Source organism: Phacochoerus africanus, chromosome 3 (genome assembly GCF_016906955.1).
Source record: "Phacochoerus africanus isolate WHEZ1 chromosome 3, ROS_Pafr_v1, whole genome shotgun sequence".
In the NCBI taxonomy this organism is placed as follows: domain Eukaryota; kingdom Metazoa; phylum Chordata; class Mammalia; order Artiodactyla; family Suidae; genus Phacochoerus; species Phacochoerus africanus.
Window position 1 is genome coordinate 193261933 of NC_062546.1, and position 12944 is coordinate 193274876.

A 12944-nucleotide genomic window follows, 5' to 3' on the forward strand; every position below is an offset into this window, starting at 1 on the left:
TGAGTATGGTTCCCTGTGCTACACATTTGGTTCCTGTTGGTTATCTATATGGAATAATGAAATTTAAAGACTGGGAAAAACTTTAAGAAATCTCTAATTTGGAGTTCCCATCGAGGCACAGCAGAAACAAATCAGACTAGCAACCATGAGGTTGCAGGTTCGATCCCTGGCCTTGCTCAGTGGGTTAAGGATCTGCCATTGCTCTGAGCTGTGGTGTAGATCACAGATGCGGCTCGGATCTGGTGTTGCTGTGGCTCTAGGGTAGGCCGACAGTTATAGCTCTGATTAGACCCCTAGCCTGGGAACTTCCAGGTGGGAACCTCCAACCTTCAGGGTGGGTGCAGCCCTGAAAAGACAAAAGACAAAAAAAAGAAAGAAAGAAAGAAAGAAAGAAAGAAAGAAAGAAAGAAAGAAAGAAAGAAAGAAAGAAAGAAAGAAAGAAAGAAAGAAAGAAAGAAAGAAAGAAAGAAAGGAAAGAAAGAAAAGAAAGAAAAGAAAGAGAGAAAGAGAGAAAGAGAGAAAGAGAGAAAGAGAGAAAGAGAGAAAGAGAGAAAGAGAGAAAGAAATCTCTAATTCAAGGTTGCAAACTCAAATGCCTACAGGAGCCAAGTAAGTTGCATGAATGGAGCTGACTATGTGACAACCACAGCCTTCTGGGCCTGGTGGGGTTGCCTGCTAGTGACATGCATTGTATCCAGGGTAGCCTTATTTCTTATTAACAGAAATCCTATTTTCTTCAGAATGGCTCTTTGTCCAGTGAAAAAACTCATCTTTGTGGAATCCCTTGTAACCTGTGGTGGTCAGATGACACAGTTACGGCAATGAGAGACAAGTAGAAGTCTACACGCAAAACTCTTGTCTTTCCAAACAGGAAGGGCAGCCCCAGCAGGCACAAGACTTTTATCATTTGCCTTTCTTTCTGTCTAGGATATGATTATTATGCCTGGAAACAGAGTGACCATCTTGTGGCCATGGAAACAAAAGAAACACTAAAGATGGTGGTGCAGGACAAACTCAGCCAACTAATATATTTTGAGTGTTTACGCTGTGGCAAGTACTGAGGAGAAACAGGGTTTCATTCCCATGGGCTTTACATTCTAAAGAGAAGTGAGAAACAGATGCAAAAGATGCCAGCTACTAGGAAGTTCTATGAAGAACAGAGTGAGAAAAAGGTGAGAGGTTAGAAACTGATTGATGCAAATCTGACGTTAATTTAGATAGGGTAGTGGGCAAAAGTCTCTCTGAGAGAGGGACATCTGAATCATACAGGTCTTTGTTGTTGTTGTTGTTTGGTTTGGTTTTTTTAATGGCTGCACCTGTGGCATATGAAAGGTCCCAGGCCAGGGATTGAGTCCAAGCTGCAGCTGTGACCTACGTAGCTGTGGTAATGCCAGATCCTTTAACCCACTGCACTGGCTGGGGATTGAACCTGCACCTCTGCAGTGACCAGAACTGCTGTTGTTAGATTCTTAACCCACTGTGCCACATCAGGAACTCCAAATCATAGACTCCTATAAGATGTAAGTGAAAGAACCACAAGGCTGTATTACTGTCAGCTCTGAGGAAAAAAGGACTCATGTTTGAGAAACACTGCACAAAATACCCTCTTCTTTGTAAGTCAGAGTGTGCACTAGTGTTTTAAAGGTTCTAAATAACCCTGAGGTAAATAAACATATTGAACTTCACTTAATCCAAACTTACCCGGATTCATTCGACTTGGTTTTGTTGGAGATTGTCCTATCAACCACCTCTGGAAAAGTTCCAAGTCTTAGTTTTGGGAAATTCTGACTATAACTGCCCCAGGATGGAAACAATTAACTATTGCTGAGGCCTCTAGAGAATTAACTGAAACTGACCCATTGGTTTTTTAAGTTCTCATAAATAAACACTTTTATTCAAATAAAGAGTCTCGGATCATGGTGTTCTGTTACTTAGCAAGCAGAAATAAGCCAAGAAGAAAAAAATTGTAAACAAGGGGCCAGTGATACTGCAGTAAATGTAAGAATTATAGGGAATTTACCACAGTTTTAAAAAAAATACAAAATATCTAACCCTTCAGGGAAAATAATGCTCCTCTCTATTTTTCACCAAATACCCTATTTCCCTTTCCCACACTGCATTTATCTGTGGTCCCATGTATTGTCTTCAAAGTATTTATTTTGTATTTGCTTCTCTTCGTTACTATGATGTGTGGTCCATGAAGGCAGAGGCTGAATCTTGTTCAAGTTTCAATCCTTAAAGTGTAGTATAGCACGTGGCTCATGTTAGGTGCTGATTAATAAACACATTCATTCAGAATGAATACTACATCATTAAGCTCAGTCACTTTACATTTATGCTCATTGTTTAAAACTGGTCCAGGAGGTGGTTTCACTGTAAACTGCCTCTTCTTGCCTTATTTCTCAGTATGATTTCCTTCCCTTGGCATCAAAGCAGCGCCAAAGATTCCACGCAACCTGAGTATGCTACATTAATTCAGTTAAAAAAAAGTTTTAACATGCTAACAGTTGTTTGAACAGTACAAGATAGATAAGCAAGCGAATTTTTTAGAAAGTCTCTGCCAGCTAATCCATCTAATGTTCATCTCTGATTACATTTTAGAGCTCAGAGAAGATTTTTAAAGTAACAATAACTAATACTAAGCCAATAACAATAACTGGATTCTTCTCCAAATTCACCTCTTCAGTTAATTATCTTTCTGTGTGTGTATGTGAACCAAATGTGGGCTTTTTCTTTTAACTCCCAGCTGATGTCATAAGTGTTGAGAACCATTTTTTATTGGTCAAAGTAATTGAAAGCTTAGGGACCCTCTGAGTGCAAGCAATGAAATGCAGAGGGCATACTTGCAGGAGAACATAATGTGCAAATGGACATACACCAGGCAGGAGGATGCATTAGCTTGGCCTCAATAAGTTCACATCAAATAATAATACCGTCTTCATTCAGGAGACTTTTCCATACCCATCAGCTGACACAGACCCTGGAAATGCTTTCATCCTTTTGCGCAAAAAAAAAAAAAAATTGTCCCAAGATCTTCCTGAATCTAAATTACTGATATGCTATTCATGTACTATATTAAAGACAAGATTTGAAGGAGACGGACATGAGAGTATATTACAGTGCTGCTTCAAAAGTCATCCAAAACATTTCGTGTCCTACAAAGAAGAAAAAGAATCATGAGAATCTCTGTGTGACCTACTTCAATTTGAAAGTGGAGTGTTGGATTTTTGCAGACTCTAAATGCACAAGCTTCTATCCAGAGCCCAGCTGCTACAATTAGTAACTCAGCTGACAAATCCTCTGCCAGTCATCTATTTCACCTACTCAATATTATAGCTGCTTGTCGCATCTTGCTTAACCACCGTTCACTGATGCAGGCAAGATAGGTTTCCTGTTGACTTTTAAAGAATGTTTTATGCAAAATATTCCCCAAAGCCACACTCTTTGGTTTCTACATATATCAGTCAATCTCTGAATGATTATTGAACATATAGAGTAGAACTCCATTAAGCTTAAATGATTCTGCTTCATAGGTGACTAAATTCTTCCAGGATGGCAAGCATTATCTTAAATGATGTCTCTCCATCCTTGAGAGGTCACAGAGAATGCTGGCATCTTGTAGAAAATCAATAACTACATCTTAATAATTTGCATAACTATTAATCATTTTTTAAATTTTAGTTTGAAACAATTGAAGTACTCTCAAACTTATGGAAAAGTTGTCAGCAAGACATCTAAACGCCTCTAAACTCTTTACAGTCATATTCCACAAATAAGGACATTCTTCCTCAAAGCCAAACTATCACCCTCAAAACTCAGGAAGTTAGCACAGACATATTATTCCCATTTAACTTTCAGACCCTCTTGTTTATGTTTTCCAATTAACCTAATAATGACTTTTATAGCAAGAAAAAATATCTAGTTCAGAATCACACATTGAAATTAGTTGGATATTTGTCCAATCTCTTTCAATTTGGAATAGTTTCTCTGTTCGACACCTTCGAGGATTACAGGCCAGTTATTTTTCAAACTGTCTTCCAAATTTGGGCTTTTCCTGATATCGTCTTGTGATTAGATGTATGCTATGCATTATGTCAGTAAATTATAGAAATGATGCTGTGTTTTTCACATTATATTATATCAGTGATTTAGATGTGCCCCCCTACTGATAGTATTTGCTTTGATCACTTGAGTAAAGTAGTACCTTCTAGGTTTCTCTTTGGTGTGAAAGAACCTATTGAAAATGACATGAAAAATTGGGACAATCAATATTTCACCAAGCAGATACATGTATGTTCACATAAAGCACTTTATTTAGTAGCGCCTTGAATAAAAATAATATCAATAATATTTTGCGTGTATCAAAATAATAATGAAGAACACTGTTGAGTGTACATTTGTTCGTTATTCGTACCTGAGATTTCCGCACAGAGCAGCAGAGACTTTGCTGCCAATGGTGGTGGTGGTGATGATGGCAGTGATAATGGGGGCAGAAAAACTGAAATAGGTACTTGAGAATAGAACTTTTCTAGGTCCACTCTCAATATTTCTGCTTTTAGGAAACCTAGGATCTATCGAGCTTGTGCACTGGTCACAATAAATATCAGAAGTCACTAATGGTATCTAGTACATGGCTTGAAAGTTAAAAACTAAGCTAAATGTTCTCCTCTGAATTGTCTCTTTACACTTCTTTTGCAATTGTGACATAATTTATGCCTCCTATGAAGGCAAATTAAAGGTTGTTTATGCATTTACACTAAACACAGTTAATCGGCTCTACACCTGCTTTATTTAGAAAGCCTTATTATGGTCCAATACGCCCGTCAAAATGCTAGCTGCTTGCTTTTGAAATGCAGCAGCAGCACTAAGAGGGAAGAAAGGAAGATATTCTAGAAATTAACTTGTATGTGTACATTATTATGCATCAGGCTATATTGATTTATGTATCATATTGTACTGAATACATAAATCTGTATCAATATATTATATACTTGTATACAAATTATATTGACTTGCATCAAATAATTATCATATTTAATAATAGAAGGAAAGCAGACTAGTAAAGTTGTAGTCCCTTCTCATATTCTACGCCATAATAAAGAGATATGGATTAAAGATTTGCAGATGAAAATGAAAGTACCAGTTTACAAGGAGACGTGTAAGTGAACGTAAGAATGGGGAAGGTCCTATTAAGCATGACAGTCACAGGGAAAAATCAATAAATCTGACTAGATAAAAATCAAAGTTTAATCTAGGATGAAATGCGTTATGTCAAAGGACAATATGGCAACATACTTGCCATGTGTTTGAACAAGTCTTGTTATGTAGATATACTTTTAGAAATCAATTTGTAGAATAATAAACATACCTTGGAAAACCAGGCCTAAAATATAAACGTATAATTCACACAGGAAACCATAAACGCAAAGCAAAATTTCAAACTAATTAAATATTAAACGTTTAATAATTAAATATAAAATACAAAGTACGAAATACTAATTTTAGCCCCTCAGACAGTCAGTGATGAAAAAATATACTAGGAGTTCCCGTTGTGGCTCAGCGGAAATGAATCTGACGAGCATTCATGAGGACACAGGATCCAGGGCCTCGCTCCATGGGTTAAGGATCCTGCGTTGCTGTGGCTGTGGTGTAGGCCAGCAGCTACAGCTCTGATTCAACCCCTAGCCTGGGAACCTCCATGTGCTGTGGGGGAGGCCCTAAGAAGATAAGAAAAAAAAAAGGAAAAAGAAAAACGATCATATCCTAGTGTGTAAAAGGCATATATATTCTAATTTGTCTCTAAACATGTGTTACTTTTATGTATTGCTTTTAAAAAATAAATAAATAAATAAATAAGAATTAGTTGTGAAATGTAAGGGCTTTTAGAGGAAAAGGGGACTAAAAAATGACATTAAAATGTAGTGTTTGCATCTATGTAACTTGTCCAATCATATCAAGAAAAATAGCTTCCTTACAATAGGAAGAACTGTATATTTTCCAATGAAATTAGCTGCGTATGTAACCACAGGATAATGGGAATGAAGTGACCGATCGTCACAGCTACGAAATATTTCTTTTCAACATGTCCTCAGGGACTATCACATCGGCCACAAAGCTGGGTTTTAATTTCCTTATTCCTTCACATCTATCCCAGTACCGAAACCTTCTAATTACCATGGCTTTCAATACATTTTAAGATCCCCTTTCGACGCTCATCTTTTTTCAGAAGATGTTTCCCTATAATGAGACATACACTCTTGCAGATCAACCTTAGAGTCACTGTATCATATTCTAGAAAGGAGAAAGATTTTCGTGAGGATTGAATTACATTTACTTTTTTTTTTGTCTTTTGTCTTTTGAAGGCCATACCTGCAGCATGTGGAGGTTCCCAGGCTAAGGATCCAATGGGAGCTGTAGCTGCCAGCCTGTGCCACAGCCACAGCATCGTGAGATCCGCACCAAGTCTGCCACCCACACCACAGCTCACAGTGAACGCCATATCCTTTTGATTTCCACTGAGCCACAACAGCAACTCCACATTTACATATTAATGCAAAGAATATTGACATCTTTGGAAAAACAATTCTCCACTCCCCGTATTTCAATTAGTATGTGCCTTAAAGATTTTTTATAATTTTATTCATTGAAGTACCACACATTCCTTGTTATTCCTAGGCATTACATTTTTGTTTCTACTATATTTAACTTACTATGGTCAAAAGGGAACAAAGAAGAGTTTTACCAATTAATTTGTAAATGATTTTCTTACTGAACTCAGTAGTTCTAAAACCTTACTTCCACCCAGTTGGTTATCTTGTGGTCTGTATAGACATAATCAAAAAATTAAATATGGGTACTTTTGCCTTCTTTTTCTCTCATCATTACACCTCTAGTTTGTTGTTGGCATTTCCCAAAGGAAAAATAGGCTCTTGAAAGATAATGCTAAAGAGTAATGCTGATAGCGGCATTCATGTCTTGTTCTTTATTTTAAATACAATCTTAGTGTTCTTCAAATTATTGGGTGAATTTGATTATTCCTAGGCTACTAAGAAAATACACATGACCATTTCAAAAAATGTTTTCAACATGAAATATTCCAACAATGTCATGAAAATTTATCATGCATCTTTAATAGGTATTGAGTTAGTTGCTTGTTTTTCTTTTTTTCTTTTTTCTTTTTTTTTGTCTTTTTGCCTTTTCTAGAGCCGCTCCTCCGGCATATGCAGGTTCCCAGGCTAAGGGTCTAATAGGAGACATAGGCGCTGGCCTATGCCAGCGCCATAGCAACGCGGGATCCAAGCTGAGTCTGGGACCTACACCACAGCTCATGGCAAAGCTGGATCCTTAACCCACTGAGCAAGGCCAGGGATTGAACCCACAACCTCGTGGTTCCTAGTTGGATTTGTTAACCATTGAGCCACGACGGGAACTCCTCTTTTCCTTTTTAACCCATTAATATGACGAATTATGTAAGTAGATAAACATGTTTCCTAATATTAAAACATTTTTTGCATTCTTGAATGAATTTTACATATTCATGCGTTAGGCTTTTTAATGTGACGCATTATAATTGCTATAGTTATTGATCATAGAATACGTGTTCCTTTCATTGTTTCCTTTCTATGGCACTGTTTAAATGCTCAGGTTGTTGTGCAGAATTCTTAAATGTTTTGTGGATGACACGAGTAATGATACTACTGAGTCACTGAAAAAGTTACTTTGCTAAGACCCTAAGCTGGCAGTAGTATGTTGTTCTACCAGCAATTTCCTTTAAGTCTTGGTTCATTCCTTTCCTCTCTGACCATACATTTAAGATAGAGTCTATGATACAAATTGATGATATGTATAAGATAGTGAGAGATCTCCTGGATTGAGATGTACTATTCAGTGAATACTGATGTGGTCCATCCTAATTATCTTGGACCAGCCATAAATTTAAAGGAGAACATATGAGTGCCAGTACTTACCACTGGCATATAAAAACATTTTTGTAAATTACTGTGAATGCTTAAGAAAAGAAAATTGGCAAGCCACCAAGGCATTGTGTTCCAGAGCCAGGAATGTGATGCTGGAATATTTCCATTGTGGTTTTCACTTCAGAGTAATTTGTGTAATTTGGAAAGCCGGCCATAAAACTCTGTGTGGAGATAGGTTAGGTTATCCAAGGTAACTCCTCTGTCAAATGAAAAACAATATTAGCAATTTTAGACTCATCAGACATCATGTGTCACCAGTTATTAAAGTTAATAAGGAGAACAGAAGGTTGTTCCACATTCATGTGCATGTGTATTACATATAAATACATTTGTGTCTGTGTGTGTTTATATATATATGACATATGTATAATAATATGATATATTATTCAGTGGATACAAAGACGCTTTATTTACTTGTGCCTAAAATACCCAACCATTAACATACTAATAGTGTAGTGAAGAATAAATAACAACTCAGACTCACCTAAAAAGCTTGTTTTAATAGAAGCATTAACTATTCATATTTTGATACTGCTGTGGGAAAGCCTTGCCTGCAAAGACAGAATTAATAAAGTTTCAATAAGAGATGTGGTTTTAAATAAAGAAATTCCCAATTGCATCAGTCCAGGACTGTCATTTGTCACCCTACTTTCTTGGGACCCAACAGTTTGTTATTGAATGTTAGATATTCATGTTTATATGATTGCCCTCCTACCTCTTCATTGGTGTTGCTACCAGTACTTTAGGAAGTTAAGCCCACCCCCAACCTCCTGTTGCCTTATCAAAAGCTTGTCCCGTATTCTTCACTTAGAAACTAAGATGGGACGACATCGTAATGAATGCTATGCAAGCAAATCTGGGCCAGACAACACTTTAAGGTAATGTTAATCATCCCCACATGCTGCAGCAACCATAGTGCTACCTCTGCCAACGACTGCATAATTTTCTTGCAAAACAACAAAAGAGATGTCCTTGCATTTCAATGGGGTTTAACACCATCAATTAGAAAGGTGTAACTCAAGTGGAGGAAACAGAGAGTTAACCCAGCATGTAGACACGATTCTGAGTGGTGAGGGTTGGGACTGAGTTTGTGGAAGAGAGCCAGAAATCAAATCCTTCTAGCATCCTTCAAATCCCATCACGTGTCAATGGCTTTATGAACCTCAATTCAAGAGTTTGGGTCCACAAGCTTATTTATTTTCTTTTATTTTACAAGTGTGATAATGATATATGTCTCTCAAGAGCAAAATGACAACCATAAATCAAGCTGAACCTTCAAAACTGATAGGAATTTTCTCCATCTAGTGGGTAGAAGCACTGTGGCAAGTGGCTAACAATTCCAAATATCTCAGAAACAAATGACTTATTTAGAGCTAGAATGAGAAGGCTAACACATTTTTGTTGCTTTATCCCACAGGGAAAGAAAGTCAAGTACTTCATATCAGTTCTTTTCTGTGCATTTTCATGAAGAACAATTATGTTTTTCTACCATCTTGAAAGTTTTATTACTTTGGGGAAAGTTGAAAGACATAACACAAAAGGTGATATTATAAAATCAAGATGTTCCAGCTCAAAAAAAAAAAGCAACACAATCTTTCTTCTCAACAAAAATGGAAGCAAAGTTTCCTTTGACCTGAGAGTAATAGAAACTATTAACATTATAAAATGTGCAGTGAGCTAAGGAGCCCGTGAGAAGAACAAATGGACACAAACCAGTATGGAGGGAGAACATTTTAAAGGGTTTAGGCCACTTAAATATAAGTGAGAATAATTTGCAAATTCTCCTAAAAACCTGCTTTAGAAAAATTTGACTAGTAGTTCAGTTGAATAATTCAGAAAAAAATCAGATAAAGCTAAAAACGTAAATATTACAAAGTACAGAAAATCAAATTAAGAACTCTATTTCCAAATATAATTATGATCCAAATGCTGCATTATTGATAAATTGATATTCAGGGTTGTAACACGAATAAATGTATTGTTCTATCACAGGGTATTTCCATAGCATTCATCTTACTTCCCAGTCTGTCTTTCAATTCCATTTTCTATTTTTGTCTTTATTTGATCAACCTGACATTTGTCTGGCTTGTCACTCCAAATGTGTGTATACCACAAACATCTCTGCTTGGTTTAAAATTAATGAGAAAGGAGAAATAATCAATCTGGTTTGGAATTTCTGATGAAATTGTCCTTTGGGGGCATTCTTCATTCAAGAGCTTTTAGGGAGAAGCACAATCCTCAGCACAATTTCAACTGGTTGATTCCTATTGATGGAATTCTTCAGGAATAAGAGTAGGAAATTCAAGCAAACTACCACACTACCTAGTAGTCCCCCAAGGTCTTAAAGAAAAAGCATTTTCATTTCGGAATAAGAGAAACCAAAAATAAACTTCCCTACTTTCCTATTACTAAGCATTGCTTACTACATTTTGGAGGATGCCATTGCTATCACAACAGTGAGTTTGCAAGAAGACAGTGTGAGAAGAAACAGGATCTGCCCTAAATAAGTAGGCAGAGGATGTTTATGAAGGATACTCTAGCCTAAGACAAATAGTGGTTTCTCAAAATGTTAAATATGTGCTTAAATCATGAGAAGGTTGAGAAATTGTCTCCAAATGGAGACCATGGAGCAGAATGGAGAATAGAGCTAAATTTTTTTTTCTCATTTTTCTTTTTTTCATCTCATTTCATTTTAGGTTACAGTTGGGATTTTCGCTGTAACATACACACTCAAAGGAAATTTTCACAAACAGTCTGTGCATTTTGGATGTGGTATTCTTAGACTTAAGGAGGTTCTTAGTGCTAAGTGAGAGACTGTGCTCCAAAATGGAAGGGAGCAAAAGTTGTATCCCTTTAAGACAGAATTTATGATTCATCAAAAGACAGGGTCTGCACTCCTCTCTATTTTCTTGCTCATGGTTTAAAATCAAACAAGGATTGCAGTAAGACTTTTTTTTCCCTTGATGCAAATGTCAGCTGAAAATGTCAAATAAAGCAACATCTATGTTTTGGCATCAAGTATAATTGACCCAGGGGGTTTAGGAACCAGATAGATCTGGAAAATTCGGCGCCTGTTCTTTATCAGCTGTGTGACTTTGGAAAAGTTACTCAACACCTCAGTGGCACAGAATCTCAGCTACAGAATGAGAATGATCATGCTTGTCTCACAAGGCTGTGATGAACATTAAGTAAGATGGCTTGTAGACATGTGCTTGACACTAAACTTGGCACAACCTAAGTGATCAATAAAAGGGAGGCACCATTGTTATTGTAATTATAGAATTTATATGTGATTTGGACTATTAGGTCAGAAAATGATATTTTTTCCTGAATTCCAATTCTCTATTATTTTATGGCTTACCTTTTACAAGGAACTGAGAAGATTTCATCAATAGAAATGTCTTAATCCTGAGCAGTTTTTATTTAATTGTGAAATATGAACTCATTTTTTTGGAGAGAAATCTAATTAAAATTCACTTTATAAATATATTCTATTTTGTTCAGGGCTTAAAAATCTTCCCAGTGTTATAAATCTCCTCTATAAATTTCAAGTTCCAGTTTACATAAAACAATCAAAAAGGAATTATCATAAAGAGCCAATCAATAACGTGAACTAAAATTTATCATCTATTACTCTGTTATAAGGGAGATAGACAATTTAATCTAAAAGTCTTATTTTTTCATCATTCTGTTATTGGATAGAGTAGTTACAACTAAATTTAGAGTGTCAGCTCTATAAAAGCATTATCTTAAAAAAGAATCACTACTGAAGATCTAAAGTTTGCACAGAATGCCAATACACTTAGGCAGACTTTTTTAAGTTTTTTTTTCTAGTATGTAAAATGATAAATAAGCTTATTGTTATCTTTCATATGCTTCATTTACAGTAACAGTTAATTTTAATAGGACATCTCTGGATTGCTAGAATTTTTCCAAATTTGTTTATCTTCAGGATTTTCATTCAGAGCATTGACACCACTGAGATGCATTTCCTCATTTTTTTTTTTTAATTGTGTGGGACATGGAAGGAACACACTACAGGTTCGTTAAAGGGGTAAATAAGTGGATGAGTGGATGAAGGAATGAATTCTCTCTCCATGTGTTCAAGTTCTGTTTGTCTCAAAATTGTTGACTGCCTAACTCTTGAGCACAGTGGCCTCAGAGACATAAAGAAATTTACACAACTGAGAAGAAAAAAATGGAATTTTTTTTAAAAAAGTTATTTTTTTAATCTACTCATTTCAGCATTGACAGTCCTTTTCAGAATAGATTCATTCTCTGTGACCTCATTGGCCCAGTCTGTTACATCACCTCACTTCTTGGGCTGGGCTACATTACTTCCCTTTTCCTCCTCACCCTGGTGGGGGTGCTATTCGATTCCACTTTCTGCTTTACCTTCTCATGCTACCCAGTGTTTTCACTCTCAAGTCATTCTATCTGGAATGACCAAAAAAGTCTATGTATACAACTCAACAGTGGTATGTAATTTCATTATTTAAAAATGAAATAGATGTTAATACAGTTTGGTGTAAGGTGCATGGCTGTATGCATAGACGGAAGACGGATTATAAAATAGCCAGCACTTTTTAGGATGTCTCTGCCATGTTTAAACATAGTTGGTTCTGTTTTCTTTGCTTACATATAGAGCCCATCACTTAGCTAGTTGTTGTCATCTCTATCTTACGTTTTCACATAGATTAAGGATAGGATCCTAAGGCTTATATTTATTTTAATAATACTTGAAAGGATTGCTTCTTGGTAGTTCACCTTTGCTGTTCTCTATAGTCCCTTCACACAGAGGGAAAAATAATCAAGTGGAAAATGAATTCCATTTTGTTGATAATTACTGAACATGTGATGTGGCGCCTCATGAAGGACTTCCCTGGAAAGCACTGCAGTATCAGGAGACTCAGGCTAAATTTCAAAGGGCTCTTTCCTTCAGCTTCTCTATGCCTCTAGAATAACGGG

At 36.3% G+C, this 12944-nt stretch overlaps 1 long non-coding RNA gene across 1 annotated transcript in view; it reads right to left on the minus strand.

Annotated features, from left to right (window-relative positions):
- Positions 1–8466: 8466 nt before the first annotated feature.
- LOC125122288 (uncharacterized) overlaps positions 8467–12944 on the minus strand; it is a 28638-nt gene continuing 24160 nt past the window's right edge. The window contains exon 3 of the long non-coding RNA XR_007133756.1: positions 8467–8527. This is a non-coding gene — a long non-coding RNA (uncharacterized LOC125122288). The remainder of the gene's footprint in view (positions 8528–12944) is intronic.